Source organism: Anolis sagrei, chromosome 2 (assembly GCF_037176765.1).
Source record: "Anolis sagrei isolate rAnoSag1 chromosome 2, rAnoSag1.mat, whole genome shotgun sequence".
Lineage (NCBI taxonomy): Eukaryota > Metazoa > Chordata > Lepidosauria > Squamata > Dactyloidae > Anolis > Anolis sagrei.
In genome coordinates, this window is record NC_090022.1 from 167,112,875 (window position 1) to 167,140,506 (window position 27,632).

General features: G+C 43.9%; 1 long non-coding RNA gene across 1 annotated transcript in view; it reads right to left on the bottom strand.

The window, feature by feature from the left end:
- The window catches only part of LOC137096419 (uncharacterized), a 47,534-nt gene extending 20,959 nt beyond the window's left edge, over positions 1-26,575 (bottom strand). The window contains exons 1-3 of the long non-coding RNA XR_010909458.1: positions 26,465-26,575; positions 26,164-26,263; positions 13,358-13,500 (exon numbers count right to left, since the gene is read on the bottom strand). This is a non-coding gene — a long non-coding RNA (uncharacterized lncRNA). The remainder of the gene's footprint in view (positions 1-13,357; positions 13,501-26,163; positions 26,264-26,464) is intronic.
- Between the last annotated feature and the right edge of the window lie 1,057 nt (positions 26,576-27,632).

Here is a 27,632-nt window from a genome sequence, read left to right on the forward strand (position 1 = left end):
GCTGCAAGTGGCACAAGTACAGTACCTGTCAGGACTCGGTTTCCTGGCCTTGGATGGTGGCGCAAAAAACCAGATTCCTGACATGGAGAACCGATAAGGATTTGCAGCTGGTGGCCTTGGGAAGGGCAGTTGGTGGTTTGGCGGGGAATATTGAGCGGGATCCTCAGTTGGCGGGAAGAGGGGATTCGAATGTGGGGGAGGGTATATAAGGGTTGACTTGCGTCTGTATGCCAATCCTGGCTTTCATTGTGTATGTGTATCCAGTAGTAAAAGTTTCCTGATTGATTACGGATTGGCGTCCTGTGTCTTTTCTGGGAGCGGCTGCTGTGAACTTACATTAAGCCAGGATTCTTCGGTGCCATCCCACGGCTGTGGTGAGGTACCCCTATGCAACGAGAGGAAGATCCAACGGAGGGGGGAGAACCAGGCTCCCCTTTTGAGAATGCGGAAGAGGAGCTGGAGAGAGTGAATGCCTTGGCTTCATCGACTGCGTACGCCCAGCCCAACGGAGTCACACAGAGGCGAGTGAAGGGGGCAGGGGCAGCGAAGAGAGAAAGCAGCGGGCTAGACTTTCCCTCCCCGCAGAGGTTGGATTACTTGGGGGAAAAGTTGGCATCCATGGAGACCACCCTCGCGATGATGTCGAAGGTGATGGAGCGGCTGGCCCCCTTGTTAGAGGAACCACAACCCCGAGGGGAGTCGATGTGGAGCGCGGAGGAGAGGAGTGACCGGGGACCTGGGGCACGTCCTAAAACGCAGACGAGTTGGAGGACCGCTGCAGAGAGCGATGAGGAGGAGGGACAACCCCGGGGACTGGCGTCCCGGCAGACGTTCCTGGTGCCCCCGGCCGGAGCCGGGCGTGGCACAGGGCGTCAGGAATTGACCCCGGAGCAGCGAGGGCTCCAGGGAGGGCCACCGCGAGCGGAGAGCCGGGAGAGGCAGCCCCTTCTCTACCAACCCAGAAGGGAGGAGCTGAGGATCGAATTCGGAGGAGAAGCCGGGAGCCTCGCGTACTTCCTGACCATGGTGAGAGGATATCTAGAGGATAACGCCCTTACCTTCGGATCGGAGGCGAGCAGGGTGCGAGCAGTGGGCGCAGCGCTGAGAGGGGGAGCAGCGGAGTGGTACGTCCAGCTCCACGCCAGGCGCGATCCATGTTTGGGATCTACGAGGCGGTTCCTGGCTGCGATGGAGGCACGCTCCAGGGATCCGCTCGAGAGGGTGCGGGCGAGGGAAAGGCTGCAAACGATAACACAAGGCCATCGCTCTGTATCCGAATACGTCGAGGAGTTCCGATTGAGAGCGGAAAAGGTGCCGGAGTGGTCCAATACCACTAAGGTACAGATATTCAAAGAGGGCCTGCGGAAGGAGATCTTAACCTGGGCACTTCATCGCGACGATCCGGAGGAGATAGGTGGATGGATCGAGCTGGCTGGCCGTGTCGAGACGACGTTGGCCCAGGTTAAGCGACACCAAGGAGCGGCGCCGCAGCAGGCGAGAGCAAAGGAGGAGAGTCGGAGGACGGAGAGAGGCACGATCGGGAAAGCCCCAACCGGAGGATCCAAGGAGCAGAGGGGCGGCTGTTTTGTATGCGGTCGCCTTGGCCATAGGGCCGCCGAATGTCGACAAAGGAAAGGGGGAGATTCCCATTTCCCAAAGTTCAAACCGGCCGCAGGGAAGAGAGCGGAGGAGAGCCCCCCTTCTAGGGCCCCAGTGGGAGATCTGGTGAGTCACAGCCCAGGAATGCTGGTGTTCCCGATCAGGCTAGAAGGGGAGGGAAAGTGGGCCAGCTACAAAGCCCTCATGGATTGCGGCTGCTCAAGAAACATTATGACCCCAGAATTAGCGAACGAACTGAAATGTGAGAAAAACCCCTTGCAAAGCCCCATAGCATTCTCGCAGCTGGATGGCTCAGTGGCGGCTGGAGCCCCGGCGCGATTTGAAGTGGGAAAAGTGAGATGTAAAGTGGGGAGCTGGGAAGGCGGCATAACCTTCGTAGTATCCCCTATGGCTACTTACAATGTAATACTGGGGATGCCATGGTCAAAGGAAGCTAACCCACAGATCAATTGGAGGGAAGGCAGCATAGCCTTCCAGAGCGAAGAAGGGGGGAGTGTTGCAAGGGGGAAGAAGGCACGGCAGGCGGAGTGCAGGAAATTCCCCCTGAGTACAGAGACTTTGAGGATGTATTTGACGAAAAGGAAGCAAATCAGCTTCCCCCTCCTAGGAGGGTTGAGGTAAAGATTGAACTCAATGAGGACGCTAAGTTGCCCAGGAGTAGATTATACCCCATGTCGGTCAAGGAGATGGAGGAACTGAGGAAATATATTGACAAAAACTTGGCCCGAGGGTTTATAAGGCCATCCGAATCACCCTTGGGGGCCCCAGTGCTGTTTAGGCACAAAAAGGACGGCTCGTTGAGGCTGTGTGTGGACTATAGGGGGCTGAACGCAGTGAGAACCACCAACAACTACCCCATGCCACTAACTAAGGACTTGCTATCGAGACTGTCAGAAGCAAGGGTGTTCACGAAAATTGACTTGATCGAGGCTTATCATAAGCTGCGCATAAGGCCCGAGGACAGGTGGAAAACGGCGTTCACCTGTGCGCTCGGCCATTTTGAATATTCCGTCTGTCCTTTTGGACTTAAAGGCTCTGGATCAGCATTTATGCAAATGATTAATTAGGTGTTACACCCACTACTGTATCGCGGGGTGTTTTGCTTTGTGGACGATGTAATTGTGTTTACCCGGGATAGACGATCTCATATTAAATTGGTGAGGGAGGTGCTCCAGAAATTGAGAGAGGCAAAATTGTTTGCAAAGCTGCCAAAATGTGAGTTCAATAGAAAGCAGATAGATTTCCTGGGATACCGAATCTCCAAGGGAGGGATAGCAATGGATCCGGCAAAGGTGGAGGATGTCAGGGGGTGGAGCCCTCCCCAAACGCGCAAACAGTTACAATCGTTCCTCGGGTTTGCAAATTTCTATCGGGATTTCATAGAGGACTTTGCTCAGGTGACTCTGCCCTTAACTGAACTGCTGAAGACGAAGGGAAAGGGGGAAACGGTGAAGGTACGATCCCCGGGAGCAAAGTTAAATTGGTCAACAGAGTGCCAAAGGGCTTTTGAAGAACTGAAACGCAGATTCACTGAGGAACCAGTCTTAATCCACCCCGATTTGACCAAGCCGTTCGTGATCCATTGTGACGCATCAGATTGGGCTTACGGGGCAGCCCTGATGCAAAGGGATCCAGAAGGGAGGTTGAAACCCTGTGGATTCATCTCAAAAAAGTTCAGCGAAACTGAACGGAACTGGCCAGTGTGGGAAAAGGAGGCTCTGTCAGTCTTAAGGGCTCTAGAAACATGGAGGCACTTATTAGAGGGAAGCGGCATACCCTTTGAGGTGTGGACCAACCATGAAAACTTACAATACCTCACTTCACCTAGGCAATTGTCAGCAAAGCAAATAAGGTGGGGGCAGTATTTCAGCAGATTTGATTTTAAGCTGCGGTTTCATAAGGGAAAACAAAATGTGGTCGCAGACACGTTGTCAAGAATGCCGGAGAATGGAGGGAGGGGGCAAGGCCCAAAGGGGAGCATATTCTCAGAACGGCAGTGGGGCATGGCAGTGCAAACCCGAGCACAAACGGAGCGCAGTCAAAGGCTGGTGGGGGTTAAGAACAAGGACGGGGGATGGGAGAAGGAGCTAAGGCAAGCATGCAAGGAGGATGAGTGGCTGGAAAAAAATAAGGAAAAGGTGGAATGGAAAGACGGATTGGGATTTGTAAACAGGAAGTTATACATCTCAGGCAACCTAAGGGAAAAAATGATGGTTAGATGCCATGGCAACAAGGGAGCAGGACACTGGGGAGTAACAAAAACCCTGAAAATGTTGGCACGTCAGTGTTGGTGGCCCGGGATGAGGGGTGACACCAAACTGTATGTATCCCGATGTAATGCGTGTGCACAAAGTAAGGCAACCACACAAAAGCCAACGGGGTTATTGCAAAAGGTGGCAGAGCCATCAAAACCTTGGAGGGTAATTGCTATGGACTTTGTGGGCGAACTCCCAATTAGCCGAGTTCAACACTACATATGGACAGTGATGGATTTATTCTCAAAACAGGCACATTTCATAGCGCTGCCTAAATTGCCATCTGCAGAAAAATTGGCTGAGCTGTTTATCAAACATATCTACCGGTTGCATGGCTGCCCGGACCAGGTGATCAGTGATCGAGGGGTGCAATTTACGGCCCGATTCTGGGAAGGGTTCATGCAGTTGATGGGAGTGGAAAGGACCCTGAGTTCAGCGTTCCATCCCATGACCAATGGGGGGGTTGAGCGCACACAACAGACTTTGGGACTGTTCCTAAGGACATACACAAACCAGTGCCAGACCGATTGGGCCGACTTACTTCCGTTTGCAGAAATCGCATACAATGGAGCCTGTCACGCGTCCACAGGAAAATCCCCCTTTGAGATAGTATACGGCATGGAAGTAACCCCTTTACCAAAGCTGCCGAGTTGGGGGGAAGAGCTGTGGGGAAAGGAAGGGTGGCCAGACAAGGTGAAAGCGAATTGGGAGGAAGTGGCGAAATCACTCCGAGAAGCCCAACGAAGGTATAAATTGTTTGCGGACCGGAAAAGGAGGGAGGGAGATAGATTGGAAGAAGGGGAATTAGTGTGGCTGAGCACCAAAAACCTCAAGCTAAATACCCCCTCTCGGAAATTGTCTCCTAAATACATTGGTCCTTTCAGGATTTCTGACAAGATAAATGATGTGACATATACATTGAAACTGCCAAAGGTTTTGGGGAAGGTACACCCAACGTTCCATTGAAGCCTGTTAAACAAATACCAAGGTCCGCTAGACAAAGAAGGGACATGATGGTGATGTATGTGTTGAAGGGCAGTTGGTGGTTTGGCGGGGAATATTGAGCGGGATCCTCAGTCGGCGGGAAGAGGGGATTCGAATGTGGGGGAGGGTATATAAGGGTTGACTTGCGTCTGTATGCCAATCCTGGCTTTCATTGTGTATGTGTATCCAGTAGTAAAAGTTTCCTGATTGATTACGGATTGGCGTCCTGTGTCTTTTCTGGTAGCAGCTGCTGTGAACTTACAGTACCATTTATCCTTTGCTCAAGACTGTAGTAAAGAATCCTCACCAGGGTCTTAATATTATGAGTCATTTATAGCATTGGCATTTTTTGATACCTGCTTTACTCATTGGTGTTTTTTTTTTTCATTTAGGAAATTGGGATAGTTCAAAATTGGATGGTGTGATTGGCCAAAGAGATGGACCTATGTCACATCTGTGAAAATTATACTTGACATAGAAAAATTAGCAAGCATCCTGGGCTAATTATTTTTGAGCCTGCACGCCATGTGGCTGTCCCAACTGAAGTTGGCTGTTGGGTGATGGCTGTTTTTCCATGTGAATAGACAGTTATAGCATCTTACAGAGCCAGACCACAAGACATGCAAAGCTTTTGAAAATTTTCCAGAGAGATCTAGAGAACAGATGTCAGTTCAGAAAAGTTCAGCCAGTCAGTGGACATCTTGATGATTTCTAGAATGCCTGCTACACAGACTGGGTTAGACCATTCTTACATAAGGCTCCCAATTAAATCACTCAGAGCCAAGTATGTGCAAATGGCATACCAGATGTTCAACAAGCAGCTGTCTTTTGTAAAACTGGGGCTGATGCAGTCATGTTAAAGGAGAAACACAACCTACCCCAAAGCAATCCATGTTTCATATTGAGGGAAAACATGATGTATAAGTACTTTTAAATTGGAACAGAAATTGAAAAAAACAAACAGGAACAACTTGTACTTAAACGGCAAACACAACAAAATGAAAATAGACTTTCAGATATGGAAAGAAAGTTTGTTTATATGCAAGACAATCAAAGAAGGAATAATGCAATAATTAAAAATTATCCAGAAGGGAATAAAAAAGAAGACCTGAAAGCTGAAATCCTGAAGTGGCTGCAAAAGATTACGCCGGTATTGAACTGGTCAGAATTGGATATAGAGAGAGTTCATCGCCTCCCGGCTGGAAGAAATAAAATAACACCCAGAAATATAATAATTCGATTCCATAATTTTGCAAAGAAGGAAGACCTGATGAAAATACTTAAGAAGAATCCTGATCACCTAAAGATGGGTGATTCAAAATTGGAGATATTTAACGACTACTGCCCAGAAACCAAGAATTGGAGATACTCAATGAAGCCTATCACGATTCAGTTAATGAAGGCTGGAATTTTGTATACTTGGGGATACCCTATCTTTCTTAAGTTCCAATGGAAAGGCAAGAGATACAGAATAGATTCACTGGAACAAGGTTATCAATTACTGGAGGAGCTTGGAATAGTAAGAAGACAAGAAAGAGATCGGAAGGAGGAGGAGGAAAAGGACCCGGATGGAGGAGAACTGGAGGAATTAATTGGTGCCGTTGGAGGAATCGAGATGTAAGAAGAAATTAAACACTGCAACTACGTTCTTTTTTATTTTTTATCTAAAATGAGCACTCGGGGGGAGGGAGACTCTGGGCCACAGGATGACTTCACCCCCCCCCCTCCCCAATTGGGAAGGCCGGGGGCCATGATTGGGACGAGAAGTCCCGAAGATTGGAAGGGGAGGAAGGGGGGAAAGAGGGAAGTGGAGGGATTGGGGGGGAGGGGGGAATGGGGACTAAGGGTAGGGGAGGGAAAGGGTCAAGGGTTCACGTTGTTTCAAGCCACAAAAAAGCTTTTAAAGGGAAAGGGAAATGATGTCCCATAAATTAAGAATTTCAACGCTTAACACGAGGGGATTGGGGACGGTAATTAAGAGAAGGCGGATCGAATCTCTACTGAAGAAGGACGCGGCGGACGCCATCTTCCTACAGGAAACACATCAAAACAAACGGGGCTCAAGTGAGCTAAAGTCGAGCTGGATAAGGAACTATGAAACATCTTTTGGGTCATCAAAGTCAAGAGGAGTAGCAATAATAATAGCAAAGAAATGTAATTTTGTCATAAACAAGGTATTGAAAGATGAAGAGGGAAGATATATAATAATATATGGGGAAATAGGGGAGGAAAAATATGTATTAGTAAATGTATACGCACCAAATGTGAAACAGCAAGAATTTTATGAAAAAGTGCTAGAGCAAATAGAGAATTACCATCAACAAAATGTAATATTTGGAGGAGATTGTAATTGCTGTATGGATTTAAAGAAGGATAAAAATACGATAGCATCAAAAGCTAGAAATATTGAAACAACGGAATTAAGCAGAGTAATGAATAAATGGCAATTAAAGGATGTGTGGAGATTGGTAAAAGGGAATAAAAGTAGATATACATATTATTCATCGGTACATAAGGTGTATACAAGAATTGATTATATTTTTGTCTCCAAAAATATGACAAGTAAAGTGCTAAATGCTGATATAGGTATGATTAAGATTTCGGATCACGCTTTAGTTTCAATTGAGATTGTGTTGAAATGTGATTATGATAAAATGAAAAGGTGGAGGTTAAACACAAGAATACTAAATCATAAAGAGATAGTAGATAAAGTGCAAGCAGAATGTCAAGAAATATGGGGCTTCAACGAAAAGGGGGTGACAAAAGGAGTCCTATGGGATACTATGAAAGCAGTGACCAGAGGGTTATGTATAAAAGAGACAATTAACTTAAAAAGAAGGCAAGAAGAAAGGAAAAGGAATCTAGAAAGAGAAATAGAAGAGATTGAAAAAGCATATGTAATAAAGAGAGATACACAAATTTATGCTAGGTTAAGAGCAAAAAAAGAGGAATTGGATAAAACGGAAATAGACGAAGTACAAGAAAATTTAATTTATTTAAGGAGGGAATATTTTGAGTTTAGTGATAGGAATTCAAAGATCCTAGCTAAATCAACACAGAAAAAGAAAATGGAAGGAATGATAAACACGATAAAAGATAAAATAGGTAAATTATGTAGAGCTATGAAAGAAAAATTGAAAGTATTTGAGGAATTTTATAAAAACCTATATCAAACTAAAGCATGTCCCATAGAGGCAATTAGGAAATACGTGGAAGAAAATTGGGAGAGTAAGCTGGAGGAGAAAGATAAAGAGTTATTGGATCAACCTATTAAGAAAAAAGAAATAGAGGAAGTCATTAATAAATTAAAAGTAGGAAAAGCCCCAGGCCTGGATGGTCTAGGGACAGAATATTATAAAAGCTTTAGAGAAGTTTTAACCCCAAAATTATTGGAATTGTATAATGGAATAATGAAGGGAGATAAAATACCCGATTCATGGAGGAGATCATTAATAATATTAATACCCAAACCTGACAAAGACTTAACAGACCCAGGGTCATACAGGCCCATATCATTAATAAACCAGGATGCAAAGATATTGTCCGCGATATTAGCTAATAGAATGAATAAATGTATGTATAAGTACATAAAAGAAGATCAGTGTGGGTTTATAAAAGGAAGACAAATGTCAAATTTGATAGGGAGAGCACTAAATAAAATTCATTGGGCTAAAGAGGGGAAGGGAAAAGCAGGGATACTATCATTAGATATTTTTAAAGCGTTCGATTGTGTGGAATGGGAGACACTAAGGGAAATATTGAATAAATTTGGAATGGGAAATAAAATAAAAGGAGTACTAAAACAATTTTATTCAAAGAACTCAGCAGTGATAACTATAAATGATGGAGTGACAAACGAAATAAAAGTGACTAGAGGAACTAGACAAGGGTGCCCTTTGTCCCCGATATTATTTGCTATGGTGATAGAACTTTTTGCTAATAATATAAGGAACGATAAAAATTTAGAAGGATTAGGAAAAAAGGAGAAACAGAAGGTGAGCTTATTCGCTGACGATACATTGTTATTTATAGAAAATATAGTGGAGAAAATAGATAGAATAAAAGAACATTTGGAGATATTTGGGAAAGCAACGGGTTTACAAGTTAATTGGAACAAGTCAGAAATGATGCTACTCAATTATACAAGAGAAGAAGAAAAAAAATTATAGAACAGAGAAAAATGGGAATAAGAATTAAGAATAAATTAAAATACTTGGGAGTAATAATAACTAAGGATTTAAAAGAGATAGAGGAAGTAAATGTAGTAACTTTAAGAAAAGAAGTTCAGAAAAAGTTAATAGAGTACGAAGGTATACATTTATCCTGGTTTGGAAGAATAGCATTAGTAAAAATGAAAATACTTCCAAAAATAAATTTTATATTTAGAATGTTACCACTTCAAATCACAGAAGAAGAGCTAATTAGATGGCAACAAATGATTAATAAGTACTGCAATGGAAGTAAAAGAAACAGGCTAAACAAACAGTTATGGTATAGATCGCAAAAGGAGGGTGGACTAGCACTACCCAATATAAAAAAATATTATGAAGCAAGTAGATTAAATTTGGTTATAGAAGGAATGGTTAAAAAGGAGGGAATAGATTGGCTTAGTAATGAATCAGGAAAAGTGGAAGATGAAACTTGGAATATATTTTTTAAACAGCTTACTAGAAAAGAACTGAGGGAAATTAGAAACCCAATGCTGAGCAACATACTGAAAGTATGGAATAAATACAAGGGGAGGTTAATAAAGGAAGGATCAATTATAACCCCAATAGTGATGGAAAAGAAATTCCCAAAAAATTTAAAAAAAAGCAATGGATAAAAAGGTAAGGGAAATAAATTTAGATAGAATAGGGGATTGGATGAAGGTGGAAATGAAGAGGGAAAGGATGTTGGAAGAGTTTAAAGAAATAAAATTATCATGGTTTCATTGTATACAACTAGAACAATGGTTAATAAACTGGAAAAAAATAATAGAAATGGAAGCCAACTCAATCAATTCGAACAAATAATACAGAAGGGAAGGGCAGTAGAAGAACATGAAAACTTGAGAGGTATAATTAGCAAAATCTATAAGATACTAATTGAAATGAAGGATGGGAAAATAAAAAAGAGTACCCTTAAGGAGATTTGGGAAGAGGATTTAGGGATAAAAATAAGTGAAATAGAGTGGCAACAGTTATGGGGACAAAGACATTTAAAAAATTTATCGATACGAGTTAAAGAAAATTATTACAAGTTAATATGGAAGTGGTACTTAACACCGGTAAGAATAGCATATATGAATAAAAACAATTCAACAAATTGTTGGAGAGGGTGTAAAGAACCAGGAACATATATACATATGTGGTGGCAATGTAAATATGTAAATAATTTTTGGGAGAAAGTATTTAGAGAAATAGAAATTATAATGAATATGAAAATAGACAAAAGTCCTAGTATAGCCTTATTATCATTATATACCAATAAGCAACTGAAAAAGGAGGATAAAGAAGCGATAACAAACTTACTAACTATAGCAAGACTGCTCATAGCAAGGAATTGGAAAAAGGAAATGAATATACAAATAGAGGAGTGGTATAAGGAAGCATGGAAAATAGCATTAAATGATAAACTGACATGTATATTAAAGGTTAAAAAAGGTATATGGAAACAAAGTGATTTTGATGCTATATGGGGAAAATTTGTGGTAAATGGATTAAAAAATAAGGAAGGAAAATTACCGTCACAAGAAGAAATGAAATTTTGGACAGATGAAATGTAAGAAATGTGGCTTGAGACGGGTGGAGGGGAGCACTGAGGTGAAAAAAAGGGGGGGGAGAGAAAAGGGGAGGAAATGTCAAAGCAAAACAACAAAACAACATGTTAAAGAGGCTGATGTATAAAATGCAATAGTATGTAATAATTGTGATAAATCAATAAAAAAAATTGGAACTGCATTTTAGATGGCTTCTTTCTGGCTCTTCAATTAAACCTCGGTTATCACACTCAAGGATGCTGTTCTTGCCATAAAAAATGAGAATCTCTAAAGCCTATTTTGAACTGCTTGGCTTTCTGAACACTTGATTGGCAAAGAACAAAGAAGTTTGTGGTGAAGAACCATAAAATAGCCCATACTGAAAGAATACAGGAAGTTGCCATCTATCTAAATAGGGCTTAATATAAAAATAATAACTGCAGTTTTATTTATTTATTCATTTTGGACATTTCCCCCCCCCCCCTTCTCATTAAAACCACGTCAACCATGTAAGTAAGACATAAAAATAACATCAACATATATAAATAATGCATAAAAGTAGAAAAGCCTTAAAATGGTAGATCTATCAAAAAGGCAAAACTGGATTCAATAGAATACCTCTAAAATTCCCATATAACCATATTAGCAGGACTCAATAAAATCAGTTATAAGCTTTTTAAACAGGAAGGTCTTCACTCCTTTCCCAAAGCACACCAAGAGAGGAACTGCTCTAATTTCTTCTGGTAGCTCATTCTATAATTTGAGAGCTGTTCTGGAGAATCTAGAGATTTTTAGACGTAGGATATCTCTTAGCTGATTGGAGAGGAGGGTCTCCTAACTGGATCTAAGTGGTCTGCCTGGTCTATAATGCCAGACCTTTTGTCTCAAGTAGCCTGGACCGAAGCCGTATTGGGCTTTAGCTTTTATCTTTTTCTACTTTAGCTGTAGCTTTCAGTTCCCATCCTCTGGCCTAAGCTGAAGCCTCATAAAAAGTCAAGTAGCACATGGAGTCAAAGATTAAGTAAACAAGCCACTTGTGTTGGATTAATGCCACATTAACTCCAGCAATCTGCTGTTGTATCCCACAGTTTACCTTATCTCACATTCTAAAATCTGTAGCTGGCGCTTGAAAACCCAACGGATTTGTGCTTTTTATCACAAGAAAAATCTGCTTATTAATCTTACAGTCCTTGATCAACCTTACTGGATTCTGACCTGAACCACAGAGGAAATATTTGCTGCAGACAATAACCATGAACTTCACCAAAAAGAATGGGTCAAATCAGTGTTTCTGGGATATTACAGTGATAAAAATGACCGAATAATTAATATTTAACCTTCAATTTTGATATTGTAAATCCTGTAATTTTTTCCCATGGTCAGATTCCCTTATTTTTCCTTTTCTCATTTTGAATAGGAGCTCACAACACTGCAAATTATATGGATTTCTGTGTCATATTTTCAGTGACTTTTATAGACTAAGGACTTCATTGTACAAATCCAGTCTTCCACTGCACTAGCTCTATCATTGGTAACAAATACATTCTAGATTGAGCACCTTCAATACTGCACATCTCATCGTTTGCTCAATTGAGCCAAATCAGTAATTTGTGGCCTTGTGCTTATTTTTATGAGTAACCTCTTAACCCTATCTCCCCTCACTTCTGCTATTCTGTATTCTTTTAATTGTGATTAAATATAGCAATTTTAGTTTTGAAAAACAAAAAAGAGGCAGCTATAACTGTAAAATAAACAGAAACAGACAACTTTGGAATATTGGGGAGGAGGACAGAGGGGGAAAGTTGGAGAATCTCACCCCTCTGATGTCACTTTACTGCTAAAGCTCATGCTGGCTCAGAAGCAGAACAGACCCATTGCATCAAGATAGTTAACAGAAACATTTCACGATTGTGAGCTATTGATAGGTTTTGCCCATCAATACTAAGGGGCAGGAGTATCATGGACTGGCAGCGGGACGTACATCACGCAATATGGGATATCCCCAAAAGTGATGGTCCAGCCTTGTGTGATAAATTCCAGAGAAAAATATACCCCAGATGTTTCTCAGTATCTTCCCAAGCATCCTTATTTGAGCTAGTTGCAGTGCTTTTGTATGATAGAAGTAATTGCTATGTCAGACAATTTGTTCTATTTTTTTAAACTTTTTACGAATACTTAACAATTGCCATAACTTTTGTTAAAAAATATTTTTTCACTGAGGAGAGGACAGCAGGGGCTATTGACTAGGGACCTCATCAGGTTTTTTTCTCCCTCTTAACATGTTGCTGGGATGTAACCAGAACGGAGTCCACTAGAACCCACCATATGATGCAAGGGCTACTTCCAGTGGGGTTCCATTGAGCTCTGTCCTGGCTGCATGCTAAAAAGAACTGCCCATATCCTCATTGCAGAAGCTGAGAACAACATGGAAGCCGTGGGACAACCGGGAAATGTCGAGGATGGCCCACAACCAATCATGGTAAAGGAATGAAGCTGTACGCTGCCCCACAGTTTCCCCCGCTGTCCCTGACTTCTGGACCTCCATCTCATGAGGTCCCAGGACTCTGAGGCCCCATCTACACTGCCAAATAATCCAGTTTCTGAATCTGGATTATCTGCTTCGAACTGGATGATATGAGCATAGACTCATATAATTTAGTTCAAAGCAGATAATCAAGATTCAGAAACTGGATCAAATGGCAGTGTAGATCCAGCCTGAGAAACCAGAGTTCAGATCCTCACTCAGCCATGGACTTACTTGAAAGCACAGAGCTGTTGCAGCAGACAGCAGCCTGTCCATTGGAATGCAGATGATGTGGAAGAACAATAGCAGATTTCAGCAGTTCCAAATTCAGGTTTTACTGTTTCAACACGGAGCTGAATCAAATGGTTTCCACTCACCTTAATTTGAACAGATTACATATGTATACACAATTACTCATATAATTTGTTGACAATAATCAATTATTAATATGTAGAAAAACATATTAATCATCTTGATAATCAGCTGGAAACTCTGAAGTCAGCATGTTCAGGTCATATTCCAATATTCCCTGTGACCTTATGCTGATCAGCCGTTCTGATGTGTCAGATTAAGTAATTCATTCTTCATATTTCTAAAATCATACTTTCTATGTAGTTTCTATTGTAATCACATTAAGACACCACGTGGCATTTCAATATTACAGGTACTCTTCTAACCTTAATTGGGGTCATACATTATTTATTGCATGTTTATTTCCTTTTACCTATGCCATCTGCTTGTTTATTGGTATCAATTCTGTCTAAAGTACAGAGGACTTGGTTCCCGAATCTGATAATGACCATAATTATAACTTTATCTTCTTCAGCGAAAACAAGTTGACTGGGAACTAACTATAGAGGTAAAATCAGGTTATATTTTAGGGTCCCTAGATTTGGCGTTTCAATCTCTTTTAGGAAATCTATAGGGATTGCTGCCACAGAGAAACAAAGTAACCTTACATATATGAATGCTTGTAATTCCATTACTGGAGTTAACTTTCCCAGTATATTCATATTATAAATATGGAATTGTTTTGTGTGTGTGTAACTGGTGTGCTGTTTTAATGTTTTAATTATTTGTGCTACATTTATTATGTTTTTAAATTATATATAGAGAGAGAGATCTTCACACTATGTTGTTAAAGAGTTACTATCCAACTTTGAATTCTATGGCTGCCTCCTGTTGAATCCAGAGATTTGCAGTTAAGGGAGGAGATTTTAAAATTCTCAGCCAGATAGGTCCCATGCCTCACTAAACTCCAAATCCCAGAATTCTGCAGAATAGCAACTCAAGACATGGTGATCATATTTTAACAATATCAGTTATGTAATTTCTAATTAACTTTTCAACCCAATGTCTTAACTTTGCTCCTTTTAAATTATTGTAAGCAGCTTTGGATCTCATTTTAAAAGCTACATTTTAAAACATTTATATGAAACCACTGGGAGAGAGAACATTGGAACATGGAGTGGGGTGTTATCAGTATGCGGATGATTGTTGTTGTTCATTCGTTCAGTCGTCTCCGACTCTTCGTGACCTCATGGACCAGCCCACGCCAGAGCTCCCTGTCGGCCGTTACCACCCCCAGCTCCCTCAAGGTCAGTCCAGTCACTTCAAGGATGCCATCCATCCATCTTGCCCTTGGTCGGCCCCTCTTCCTTTTGCCTTCCACTTTCCCCAGCATAATTGACTTCTCTAGGCTTTCCTGTCTCCTCATGATGTGGCCAAAGTACTTCAACTTTGTCTCTAGTATCTTTCCCTCCAGTGAGCAGTCGGGCTTTATTTCCTGGAGGATGGACTGGTTGGATCTTCTCGCAGTCCAAGACACTCTCAGAACTTTCCTCCAACACCACAGCTCGAAAGCATCGATCTTCCTTCGCTCAGCCTTCCCTAAGGTCCAGCTCTCACATCCGTAGGTTACTACAGGGAATACCATGGCTTTGACTAGGCGGATCTTTGTTGCCAGTCTGATGTCTCTACTCTTTACTATTTTATCGAGATTGGACATTGCTCTCCTCCCAAGAAGTAAGCGTCTTCTGATTTCCTGGCTACAGTCTGCATCTGCAGTAATCTTCGCACCTAGAAATACAAAGTCTGTCACGGCCTCCACGGTTTCTCCCTCTATTTTCCAGTTGTCAATCATTCTTGTTGCCATAATCTTGGTTTTTTTGATGTTTAGCTGCAACCCAGCTTTTGCGCTTTCTTCTTTCGCCTTGATTAGAAGGCTCCTCAGCTCCTCCTCGCTTTCGGCCATCAGAGTGGTGTCATCTGCATATTTGAGGTTGTTAATGTTTCTTCCAGCAATTTTCACCCCAGCTTTGCATTCATCCAGCCCCGCACATCGCATGATGTGTTCTGCATACAAGTTAAAAAGGTTGGGTGAGAGGATGCAGTCTTGCCGTACGCCTTTCCCAATCTTGAACCAGTCTGTTGTTCCGTGGTCAGTTCTGACTGTTGCTACTTGGTCCTTGTACAGATTCCTCAGGAGAGAGACAAGGTGGCTTGGTATGCCCATCCCACCAAGAACTTGCCACAATTTATTATGATCCACACAGTCAAAGGCTTTAGAATAGTCAATGAAGCAGAAGTAGATGTTTTTCTGAAACTCCCTGCCTTTCTCCATTATCCAGCGGATATTGGCAATTTGGTCTCTCGTTCCTCTACCTTTTCTAAACCCAGCTTGAACATCTGGCAACTCTCGCTCCATGTATTGCTGGAGTCTTCCTTGCAGGATCTTGAGCATTACCTTACTGGCATGAGAAATAAGGGCCACTGTACGGAAGTTTGAGCAGTCTTTCGCATTTCCCTTTTTTGGTATGGGGATATAAGTTGATTTTTTCCAGTCTGATGGCCATTCTTGTGTTTTCCATATTTGCTGGCAAATGGCATGCATCACCTTGACAGCATCATCTTTTAAGATTTTAAACAGTTCAGCTGGGACCCCGTCGTCTCCTGCTGCCTTGTTGTTAGCAATGCTTTCTTAAGTCCGTCTGTGCTGAACTCCTTTGACTCTGCAGACCATCTCTGTTGATTGTGCTGACCATTATTGATTGTGCTGACCATCTTCTTGATTGTGCTGAACATTTTTATCTGTGTTGACCTCCTCTGACTGTGGTGACCACTTTTGACTGTGCTGCCCACCTTTGCTGTCCACCTTGCTGATTTGACTGTGCTGTCCACCTTTGCTGATTGTGTTGACCATCCTTTATGGTGGTTGTGGGGGGTACCCCATCAGCGTTAACTCTAGAAGGACTGTGTTGTCTATTTTGTCACCTGATACATCCTTCGAGACAGCAATATAAAACTCGAGAGGCGGGGGGGCTTTAACTGCAGTAATAATAACAACTATATTTAATGACTGAACGGAGAAATTAAGAACTAACCGTTGCACTGTTAGTAAGTACAGTGCACAATTATCCTGTGTGACTCTAGCACTTTACTCTACCAGCACTTTAAATTACTACTTCTGTGGTCCATTAATCTTATTGAGCTCTAGCACTTTAACCGACTCAACCATCCAGCGCTGAATTTGAGTCCTCCATGACGCACTTCATTTAGCACTTTAGAGCCAATTGATAAGCTACTGCACTTTAATTACTTATACCATCGTGTATGCTGACACAATTTTTTATCTGCACTTTAAGAGCCTTAGCGAAACTCCTTTGACAGTGTTTAACAACTACCATCCATGTCACTACCCATTCCCTGGCATTTGTTAATCTTGCTGCTAATTGTTTATGGTAGAGAGAGGGAACGGAGTAGAAAGACCCGAGTATAACATAATAGGAGCGGGAAATGAACGGAAGGCAAGACTATGGCAATTTAAAGCTGTAACATATCAAACAGTCAACAATGAATTATGGGTTGATACTATGGCTGCTGAATGCGTCATGGAGGAGGGAGAGGCTTCTGTTAACCGGGGAGCCCCCATAGAAGTCGTGGTGGGGAGGGGGAGATACGGGAAAAGGAGACCTCTAATTCGGCCTAGGGAACGTGGAACAACATTAGTAATTCCAAGTCGGTCTCCTGATATGACAAGTTGGTGTAACCAGGATGGCGGTCCCTCCGAATTGAAAGTGGTGCTGTTGAACGCCAGATCTGTCAATGGCAAAACAACCTTCATCCAGGATTTAATCTGGCGTGCATCACGGAGACCTGGTTGGACGAAGCGGGAGGTGTAAATTTGACCCAGCTTTGCCCGCCAGGTTTCTCTGTGCAGCACCAACCGAGATCCGGAGGGCGGGGAGGCGGAGTTGCAGTGGTCTATAGAGATTCCATTCTTCTGACCAGGGCCCCCATCCCGCAGTCAACAAATTTTGAATGCGTCCACCTGAGGGTGGGTGACCGGGACAGATTAGGGATTCTGTTAGTGTACTGTCCACCTTGCTGCACTACAGTCTCCCTGCCTGAGCTAGCGGGGGTGGTCTCGGACCTGGCATTGGAGTCCCAACGGCTGCTTGTGCTGGGGGACTTCAATGTCCATGCCGAGACTACCTTATCGGGAGCGGCTCAGGACTTCATGTCTACCATGGCAACCTTGGGGCTGTCCCAACAGGTATCTGGCCCCACCCACAGTGCTGGACATACATTGGACTTGGTTTTCTGCCAGGGATGGGAGGAAGGTGGCGGTGTTGAGGAGTTATCCATCTCTCTGTTGCCATGGACCGACCACCACCTGGTCAGCTTTAGACTCACTACACCTCCTAACCTCCGCAGAGGTGGAGGACCCATTAAGCTGGTCCGCCCCAGGAGGCTTATGGATCCGGATGGATTCCTGATGGCTCTTGGGGAATTTCCCGCCACCTCGGTTGGTGATCCTGTTGATGTCCTGGTCGCTCTCTGGAATGGGGAGATGACTAGGGCAATAGACACGATCGCTCCAGAACGTCCCCTCTCAAGTAGCCGAGCTAAACCAGCCCCTTGGTTTACCGAGGAACTGGCAGCGTTGAAGCGAAAGAAGAGGGAACTAGAGAGCGTGTGGCGTTCGGATCCGAGCGAGCCAAATCGAACACGGTTTGTGTCCTTTTTAAGGGCATATGCCGCGGCAATAAAAGCCGCAAAGAAGACTTTCTTTGCGGCCACTATTGCGTCTGCAAAGAACCGTCCGGCTGAACTGTTCCGAGTTGTCAGAGGCTTGTTAAAACCCACCACTCAGGATGGGTGCCCTGATGACTCAGCAGCTCGCTGTGAAGCTTTTGCTCAGTTCTTTGCAGACAAAGTCGCTTTGATCCGCTCTGGACTGGATACCATATTAACGGCAGTCTCTGAGGATGTAACATGAGCATCTGCTTGTCCAATTTTGATGGATTCATTTCAATTGGTTCAATCCGAGGATGTGGACAAGGTGCTTGGAGGAATGAGAGCTACCACATGCATCCTAGACCCCTGCCCATCCTGGCTTCTGAAGGAGGCCAGAGGGGGATTGGCCGAGTGGGTGAAGGTGGTGGTTAATGCCTCCCTTCGGGAGGGCAAAATTCCAGCCAGCTTAAAACAAGCTGTGATAAAACCGCTGTTGAAGAAACCATCACTGGACCCCACTCAATTTGTCAACTATCGGCCTGTCTCCAATCTCCCCTTTTTGGGCAAAGTCATGGAACGTGTGGTGGCCTCACAACTCCAGGCATTCTTGGTAGACACGGATTATCTGGACCCGGCACAGTCTGGCTTTAGGCCGGGGCATGGTACCGAGACAGCCTTGGTCGCCTTAGTGGATGATATGAGTCGGGAGCTCGACAGGGGGAGTGTGTCCCTGTTGGTGCTGCTCGACCTCTCAGCGGCCTTCGATACCATCGACCACGGTATCCTTCTGGGACGCCTCGCGGGGATGGGTCTTGGAGGTACTGTTTTACAGTGGCTCCGCTCATTCCTCGAGGGTCGGTCTCAGAAGGTGTTACTGGGAGACTCCTGTTCTACCCCACAGCCTTTGTCTTGTGGGGTTCCTCAGGGTTCAATACTGTCTCCCATGTTGTTTAACATCTACATGAAACATCTACAAAAGATCACAAATGATTTTCGAGCTCTAGGAGCAAAGCTAAAAGAATGTAATGTACAGGTGGTCTTTTCATCCCTCCTCCCTGTTGTAAGACACGGACCCACAAGAGCCAGAAAAATAGTACAGGTCAATGACTGGCTTAGAAAATGGTGTCAGGAGGAACGCTTTGGCTTCCTCGACCATGGCCTGCTTTTCCAGGAGGATGGCCTACTGGCAAGGGATGGGGTGCATCTCACACAAGTAGGAAAACACCTTTTTGCTCACAGACTCGCAAACCTCATTAGACGCACTTTAAACTAGGTCCACCGGGGGAGGGGGACAACAGCCTTGCGAACACTACTTTACCCACAATATCTGGGAATCGCCAGAAGGCTAAACGGAGGGCTGCACAAACACAACAAGGACCAAGTACCCAAAGCACAATAATCCCAATTAAACAGCTCAGGGGAAGATCTCAGGGGCTCACATGTCTTTACACTAATGCACAGAGCATGGGAAATAAACAAGACGAACTCCAACTTTTAGCACAACACCACAAATATGATATCATAGGGATCACTGAAACCTGGTGGGATGACTCCTATCGCTGGAATGTAGATATCGAGGGGTACAACCTCTTTCACAGAGACCGAACAAAGGGGAGAGGAGGCGGAGTAGCCTTATATGTCAAAAACTCTTATGCTACAGAAGAGATTCAAGACAGCAATCTGGGAAACCAGCTTGAAATCATCTGGATAAGAATCAAGGGAACTGGGACTCAAAAAGATGTCGTTGTAGGCGTCTACTACAGACCCCCAAGCCAGGAGGAAGAACTTGATGAAGTCTTCTGCCAACAGTTGACCAAACATGCACAGAGAAGAGATGTAGTAGTCATGGGCGACTTCAACTATCCCGATATTTGCTGGAAAACAAACTCGGCCAAGAGTACAAGGTCCAACAAATTCCTCACTTGCCTTGCAGACAATTTCATGGTCCAGAAGGTAGAAGAAGCAACAAGGGGATTGACTACTCTTGATCTCATCTTAACAAATGCGGAGGACCTGATCGATGCGGTCGAAGTGGTAGGATCCTTAGGGGCAAGTGACCATGTGCTCCTGCAATTTGAGGTACAAAGGAAGGCCGAAACTAAGACAAGTCAAACCCGCATTTTGGACTTTAGGAGAGCTGATTTCCAAAAAATGAAGGAAACGCTGAGCAGCATTCCGTGGACACAGATACTAAAAGACAAGGGAGTTACGGATGGATGGGAATTTCTCAAGAGTGAAATACTCAAGGCGCAATTGCAAACTGTGCCAACAAAGAGAAAAAATAGGACAAGTGCAAAGAAGCCAGAATGGATGTCCAAAGAACTTCTAACTGTGCTAAGACACAAAAGAGACATGCACAAGAAGTGGAAAAAGGGAGAAATCACCAAAGAAGAATTCAAACAAATAGCCAACACCTGTAGGGAAAAGGTCCGCAAGGCTAAAGCAAAAAACGAGCTCAGACTTGCCAGGGATATTAAAAACAATAAAAAGGGCTTCTATTCTTATGTCAGTAGAAAAAGGAAAAACAAGGAGGAGATAGGACCTCTTCGAGGAGAAGATGGGGCAATGCTGACAGGGGATAGGGAAAAGGCAGAACTACTTAATGCCTTCTTTGCCTCGGTCTTCTCACAAAAAGAGAGTCTTCAACCTCAGCAAGATGGAGTGGATGAGGGTTTGGAGGACATTCAACCCCAAATTGGGAAAGAAGTCGTCCAGGAATACCTGGCCGCTCTTAATGAGTTCAAGTCCCCAGGGCCAGATCAACTACACCCCAGAGTATTGAAGGAACTAGCGGAAGTCATTTCGGAACCATTGGCAACCATCTTTGAGAGTTCTTGGAGAACGGGAGAAGTTCCAGCAGATTGGAGGAGGGCCAATGTGGTCCCAATCTTCAAGAAGGGAAAAAAGGATGACCCAAACAACTACCGTCCGGTCAGCCTCACGTCGATACCGGGCAAGATTCTGGAAAAGATTGTTAAGGAAGTGGTCTGCAAACACTTAGAAACAAATGCAGTCATCGCTAATAGTCAACATGGATTTATCAAAAACAAGTCATGTCAGACTAATCTGATCTCTTTCTTCGATAGAGCTACAAGCTGGGTAGATGCGGGGAATGCCGTGGATGTAGCGTACCTGGATTTCAGTAAGGCCTTCGACAAGGTCCCCCATGACCTTCTGGCAAGGAAACTTGTCCAATGTGGGCTAGGCAAAACTACGGTGAGGTGGATCTGTAATTGGTTAAGTGGACGAACACAGAGAGTGCTCACTAATGCTTCCTCTTCATCTTGGAAAGAAGTGACAAGTGGAGTGCCGCAGGGTTCCGTCCTGGGCCCGGTCCTGTTCAACATCTTTATTAATGACTTAGATGAAGGGCTAGAAGGCATGATCATCAAGTTTGCAGACGACACCAAATTGGGAGGGATAGCCAATAGTCCAGAGGACAGGAGCAGAATTCAAAACGATCTTGACAGATTAGAGAGATGGGCCAAAACTAACAAAATGAAGTTCAACAGCGACAAATGCAAGATACTCCACTTTGGCAGAAAAAATGAAATGCAAAGATACAGAATGGGTGACGCCTGGCTCGAGAGCAGTACGTGTGAAAAAGATCTTGGAGTCCTCGTGGACAACAAGTTAAACATGAGCCAACAATGTGACGTGGCGGCAAAAAAAGCCAATGGGATTTTGGCCTGCATCAATAGGAGCATAGTGTCTAGATCTAAGGAAGTAATGCTACCCCTCTATTCTGCTTTGGTTAGACCACACCTGGAATATTGTGTCCAATTCTGGGCACCACAATTCAAGAGAGATATTGACAAGCTGGAATGTGTCCAGAGGAGGGCGACTAAAATGATCAAGGGTCTGGAGAACAAGCCCTATGAGGAGCGGCTTAGGGAACTGGGCATGTTTAGCCTGAAGAAGAGAAGGCTGAGAGGAGATATGATAGCCATGTATAAATATGTGAGAGGAAGCCACAGGGAGGAGGGAGCAAGCTTGTTTTCTGCTTCCTTGGAGACTAGGACGCGGAACAATGGCTTCAAACTACAAGAGAGGAGATTCCATCTGAACATTAGGAAGAACTTCCTGACTGTGAGAGCCGTTCAGCAGTGGAACTCTCTGCCCCGGAGTGTGGTGGAGGCTCCTTCTTTGGAAGCTTTTAAACAGAGGCTGGATGGCCATTTGTCAGGGGTGATTTGAATGCAATATTCCTGCTTCTTGGCAGGGGGTTGGACTGGATGGCCCATGAGGTCTCTTCCAACTCTTTGATTCTATGATTCTATGATTCTAAGCCGCTGGGCGAGATCATCCGGAGTTTCGGAGTGCGATGTCATCTGTACGCAGATGATGTCCAACTCTGTCACTCCTTTCCACCCGCTACTAAGGAGGCTGTCGAGGTCCTGAACCGGTGCTTGGCCGCTGTGACGGTCTGGATGGGGGCGAACAAATTGAAATTGAATCCAGACAAGACAGAGGTACTCCTGGTTAGTTGCAAGGCCGAACAGGGTATAGGGTTACAGCCTGTGTTAGACGGGGTCGCACTCCCCCTGAAGACGCAGGTTCGCAGTTTGGGTGTGATCCTGGACTCATCGCTGAGCCTGGAACCCCAGGTTTCGGCGGTGACCAGGGGAGCATTCGTACAATTAAAACTTGTGCTCCAACTGCGACCGTACCTTGGGAAGTCTGACTTGGCCACGGTAGTCCACGCTCTGGTTACATCCCGTCTTGACTACTGCAACGCTCTCTACGTGGGGTTGCCTTTGAAGACGGCCCGGAAGCTCCAATTAGTCCAACGGGCAGCAGCCATGTTACTAACAGGAGCGGAGCGCAGGGAGCACACAACTCCTCTGCTGTACCAGCTCCATTGGCTGCCGATTTGCTACCGGGCCCAATTCAAAGTGCTGGCGTGGGCCTTTAAAGCCCTAAACGGTTCTGGCCCAACTTATCTATCCGAACGTATCTCGGCCTATCAGCCCACCAGGACCCTAAGATCTTCTGGGGAGGCCCTGCTCTCTATCCCGCCTGCTTCACAGGTGCGGCTGGCGGGGACGAGAGACAGGGCCTTTTCTGTGGTGGCCCCTCGGCTTTGGAACGCCCTCCCCATAGAGGTAAGATCAGCCCCCTCGCTGATGGTGTTTCGAAAAAGACTGAAGACATGGATGTTCGAACAAGCATTCAGTTAACTCGGTGCAATGAATCTGATGATCAAGGACTGGTAATCACAGACGATGAAATTGGACTGCGTTTTTAGTTAAGAGATGCATTGGTTCGATATTGGTGGCCCAATATTGTATATTATGTATGTGTTTTTATGCTTTTTATATTGAATATTGTTGATTATTGTAGTGTTGTAAACCGCATTGAGTCGCCAATGTAGGCTGAGAAACAGCCGTATACAAGCGCAGTAATAAATAAATAAATAAATAAAGGCCCATTCAACCTCACTCCTCAGGATGTCTGGTTCTAATTCATTCACCACACCGTCAAAACTATCCTCAATATTATTATCCTTCCTATACAGATCTTCTGTATAGTCTCGCCACCTTCTCTTGATCTCTTCAGCTTCTGTTAGGTCCCTGCCATCTTTGTTTCTTATCATACCAATTTTTGCCTGAAATTTACCTCCAATGTTTCTAATTTTCTGGAAGAGGTCTCGTGTCCTTCCTATTCTGTTGTCTTCTTCCACTTCCATGCATTGCTTATTTAAAAATAGTTCCTTATCTCTTCTGGCTAACCTCTGGAATTGAGCATTTAACTGGGCATATCTCCCCTTATCCCTGTTTCCTTTTGCTTTCCTCCTTTCTTGGGCTACTTCCAGTGTCTCAGCAGACAACCATTTTGCCTTCTTGGTTTTCTTTTTCTTTGGGACGTACTTTGTTGCCGCCTCCTGAACAATGTCTCGGACTTCTGTCCATAGTTCTTCTGGGACTCTGTTTACTAAATCTAGTCCTTCAAATCTGTTCGTCACTTCCACTGTATATTCGCTAGGAATGTTAGTGAGATCATATTTATTTATTTATTTATTTGGGGTTCTTTTACCCCGCCCTTCTCACCCCGAAGGGGACTCAGGGCAGCTTACAGAAACAAGGCACAATTTGATGCCTGCATCATAAACAATCGTACACAAAATTACAACAATTCACAGTTGACATGCATGCATTATAACCATAAAATCAATAAAATCATTAAAACCAAATACAAACCCAGTTTCTCCTCTTACATGGTCAGCGTTTGTTAACACCTAGATCTAGTTTTTCGTTCCATTCATCCATCCTGCTGGTCTTACTTGCCTGATTGTCCGATTTAGTTGCCAGAGTGCCCAAAGGCCTGGTCCCATAACCAAGTTTTCGCCCTCCTCCTGAAGGCGAGGAGGGATGATGATGCCCTAATCTCCCCCGGGAGTGAGTTCTACAGGTGGGGGGCTACCACTGAGAAAGCCCTGCTCCTCGTCCCCACCAGCCTCACTTGTGACATATCTAACTGGTCTGTGTATTTTCCCTGATCTCTTTAGTTTTATTCTAAATTGGGCAATAAGAAGTTCGTGATCTGAGCTACAGTCAGCCCCAGGTCTTGTTTTCATCGACTGGATGGATGTCCGCCACCTTTGGCTGCAAAGGATGTAGTCAATCTGATTTCGGTGTTGACCGTCTGGTGAGGTCCATGTGTAAAGCCGTCTTTTAGGTTGTTGGAAGAGAGTATTCGTTATACACAGCGAGTTTTCCTGGCAAAATTCTATCAGCCTGCGTCCTGCTTCATTTTGTTCTCCCAGACCATGCTTGCCTGTGATCCCAGTTGTCATTTGACTACCCACCTTGGCATTCCAGTCTCCTGTAATGAAAATAATGTCTCTTTTGGGTGTATTATCCAGTAGGTCCTGCAGATCCTCATAGAACTGATCTACTTCTGCTTCTTCAGCAGCTGTGGTTGGGGCGTATATTTGGATCACTGTAATGTTGAAAGGCTTTCCTTGCACTCGAATTGAGATCATTCTGTCATTTTTTGGGTTGTATCCAAGCACCGCTTTAGCGAATTTCTTATTAATTATGAAGGCTACTCCATTTCTTCGATGTTCCTCTTGTCCGCAGTAGTAGATCTGGTGGTCATCTGATGTGAAGTGGCCCATTCCAGTCCATTTCAGTTCGCTGACCCACAGAATGTCTATCTTTAGTCTTGACAACTCACCAATAACAACATCCAATTTGCCCTGGCTCATAGATCTTACATTCCAGGTTCCTATGGTGTGTTGATCTTTAGAGCATCGGATTTGTCGTTCACCTCCAGTACCGTCGGCCGCTAGCCTTCCTTTCGGCTTTGAGCTAGCTGCGTCATCACATCTGGGGCTAGTTGAACTTATCCTCTGCTCCTCCCCAGTAGCATTTTGGCCATCTTCCGACCTGGGAGTCCCATCTTCCAATGGCATACCGACATATCTCTGGTTGTACTGGTCCATTTAGTTTTCTTGGCAAGGATACTGGAGTGGTTTGCCATTGCCTTCCCCAGGGATCACGCTTGGTCTGACCTCTCTGCCACAACCGTCCCGTCTTGGGTGGCCCTTCACGGTTTCGCTCATGACATCATTGAGGTGCTCAAGCTCCAGCGCCCCGACAAGGCGGTGATCCTTTGCTGGAGATGCAGATGATACCCAAATATATTTTTCTATACCTTCAAAAAGAGGGATAGGGAGAAAACAAGCTAGGGATAGCGTGTTTTCTCTGGATGAATGGCTGTAGCAGGAGGTAATTGACTGGATGAGGAAAAATAAATTGAATCTGAATCCAGACGAGACAGAGGTGCTTGCCACCAAGAATTCTAACTGAGAAATAGAGGTGTGTCAACCAGTTCTAGATGGAGTTACACTCCCCTTAAAAGACTGTGTCCACAGCTTGGGAGTGCTCTTGGATCCATTTCTCCACATGGCAGCCCAAGGAGATATGACAGACAGGAGTGCTTACCGCCGGCTTCAGCTAATATGCCAGCTTCCTAGCTTTAGAGGACCTAAAGATTGTAGTGCATGTGTTGCTCACCTCAAAGTTGGACTTGTGCTCACCTCAAAGTTGGACTCTGTACCAAGTTCAAAAACTCCAGTGAATTCAATCACAGCATCCAGATTGGTTTCAGGAACATCTAGGAGTGAGCATATACACCCATATTAAAGTCACTCCATTGGGTAATGAACAACATTCATTCTTCTTATTAGGTGGGAAAAACAGAACAAATAAATATATTATTATATTCCAGTACAAATCAAGTTAACCTGAAATTTAATTTCTGGAGTAGGCGGGGGGTGGGGGGAGCAGCAGTCATTTCCAACAATAATATAGTTACCTTATTTGGAAAGGTTTTCTCTTGAAAAGGCGTATAAAGTTCAGGGTAGATCTCATTTCATTCAGCTTTAGCCATCTGTGTAGTTTGGCCGCTGTGTACATGATAGGCTCCCTGTGGATATGACTGCTGTGTTTGCCTTGTGTGGTGCCTTCCTTTGGACTCCTTAAGCATTGCCTCATGTGCAAAAAAGATTACTGAACTTATGTTTACTCACCAACTGAAACATCTGTGAATAATCAAGGAATGGAGAATTGGGAAGAATGGCTGACAGCCATCTCCTCTTAGTACAGAATGTCACAAGATGTCCATAGCTATAAAATGAAAGAATTGAGCTAGATGTGGATCATGTTAATCCCATACATTCAGTGAAGCAACTCAGACAGCTCCTGTCTGCAGTCTGTCTGCACAGAGAAGGTATAGACTTAGACAAATTGACCCCACTTGTTGCAAAGGGATCTCGTAGTACCTTAGAGACTGAGAGAATGAAGTTGCTAGCATAAGCTGATAGTCCTTTGCATTCTGATATTCTAGACTAATACAGACCAGCCTCTGAATTTTACCCCCATTATTTTTGTAGAATTTGTATAAAGATTTTCAGTTCTTGCTCCATTTTCTTGAATTAGAAATTACCTTTATTTAGAACTATTTCATAGAATTACTTAAAATTTAACCTTTTCATATTTATTTGGTGGCTTCAAGAACAGACTATAGTCCTCAATGTGAAGTATTCTTTAAAAAATACCCAGAAAAGTATTTTCCGACACTGGAGTTATTTTGTCAACCCCACTGACCTTAACCAGACAGCTATTCGTGCAATTGTAATATATTTCTACTTTATGCAGTAGACTCTCCATTAACCAGCACCTATGGGCATTAGTAGATGCTAGAAAAGTGTTTTCAGTTTTTTGAAACTTATTTTTAACTATTATTAAAAATAAGACTAACTAATTCTAGACCCTATACTAGAACATAATTAGCTGCATTAACTTGATGTTATCCAAATCATCTTTAGGTTCTTGTGGGTTTTTTCGGGGTATAGGACCATGTTCTAGAGGCATTTCTCCTGACGTTTCGCCTCCATCTATGGCAAGCATCCTCAGAGGTAGTGAGGTCTGTTGGAATTAGGACAATGGGTTTATATATCTGTGGAATGGCTGGGGTGGGGCAA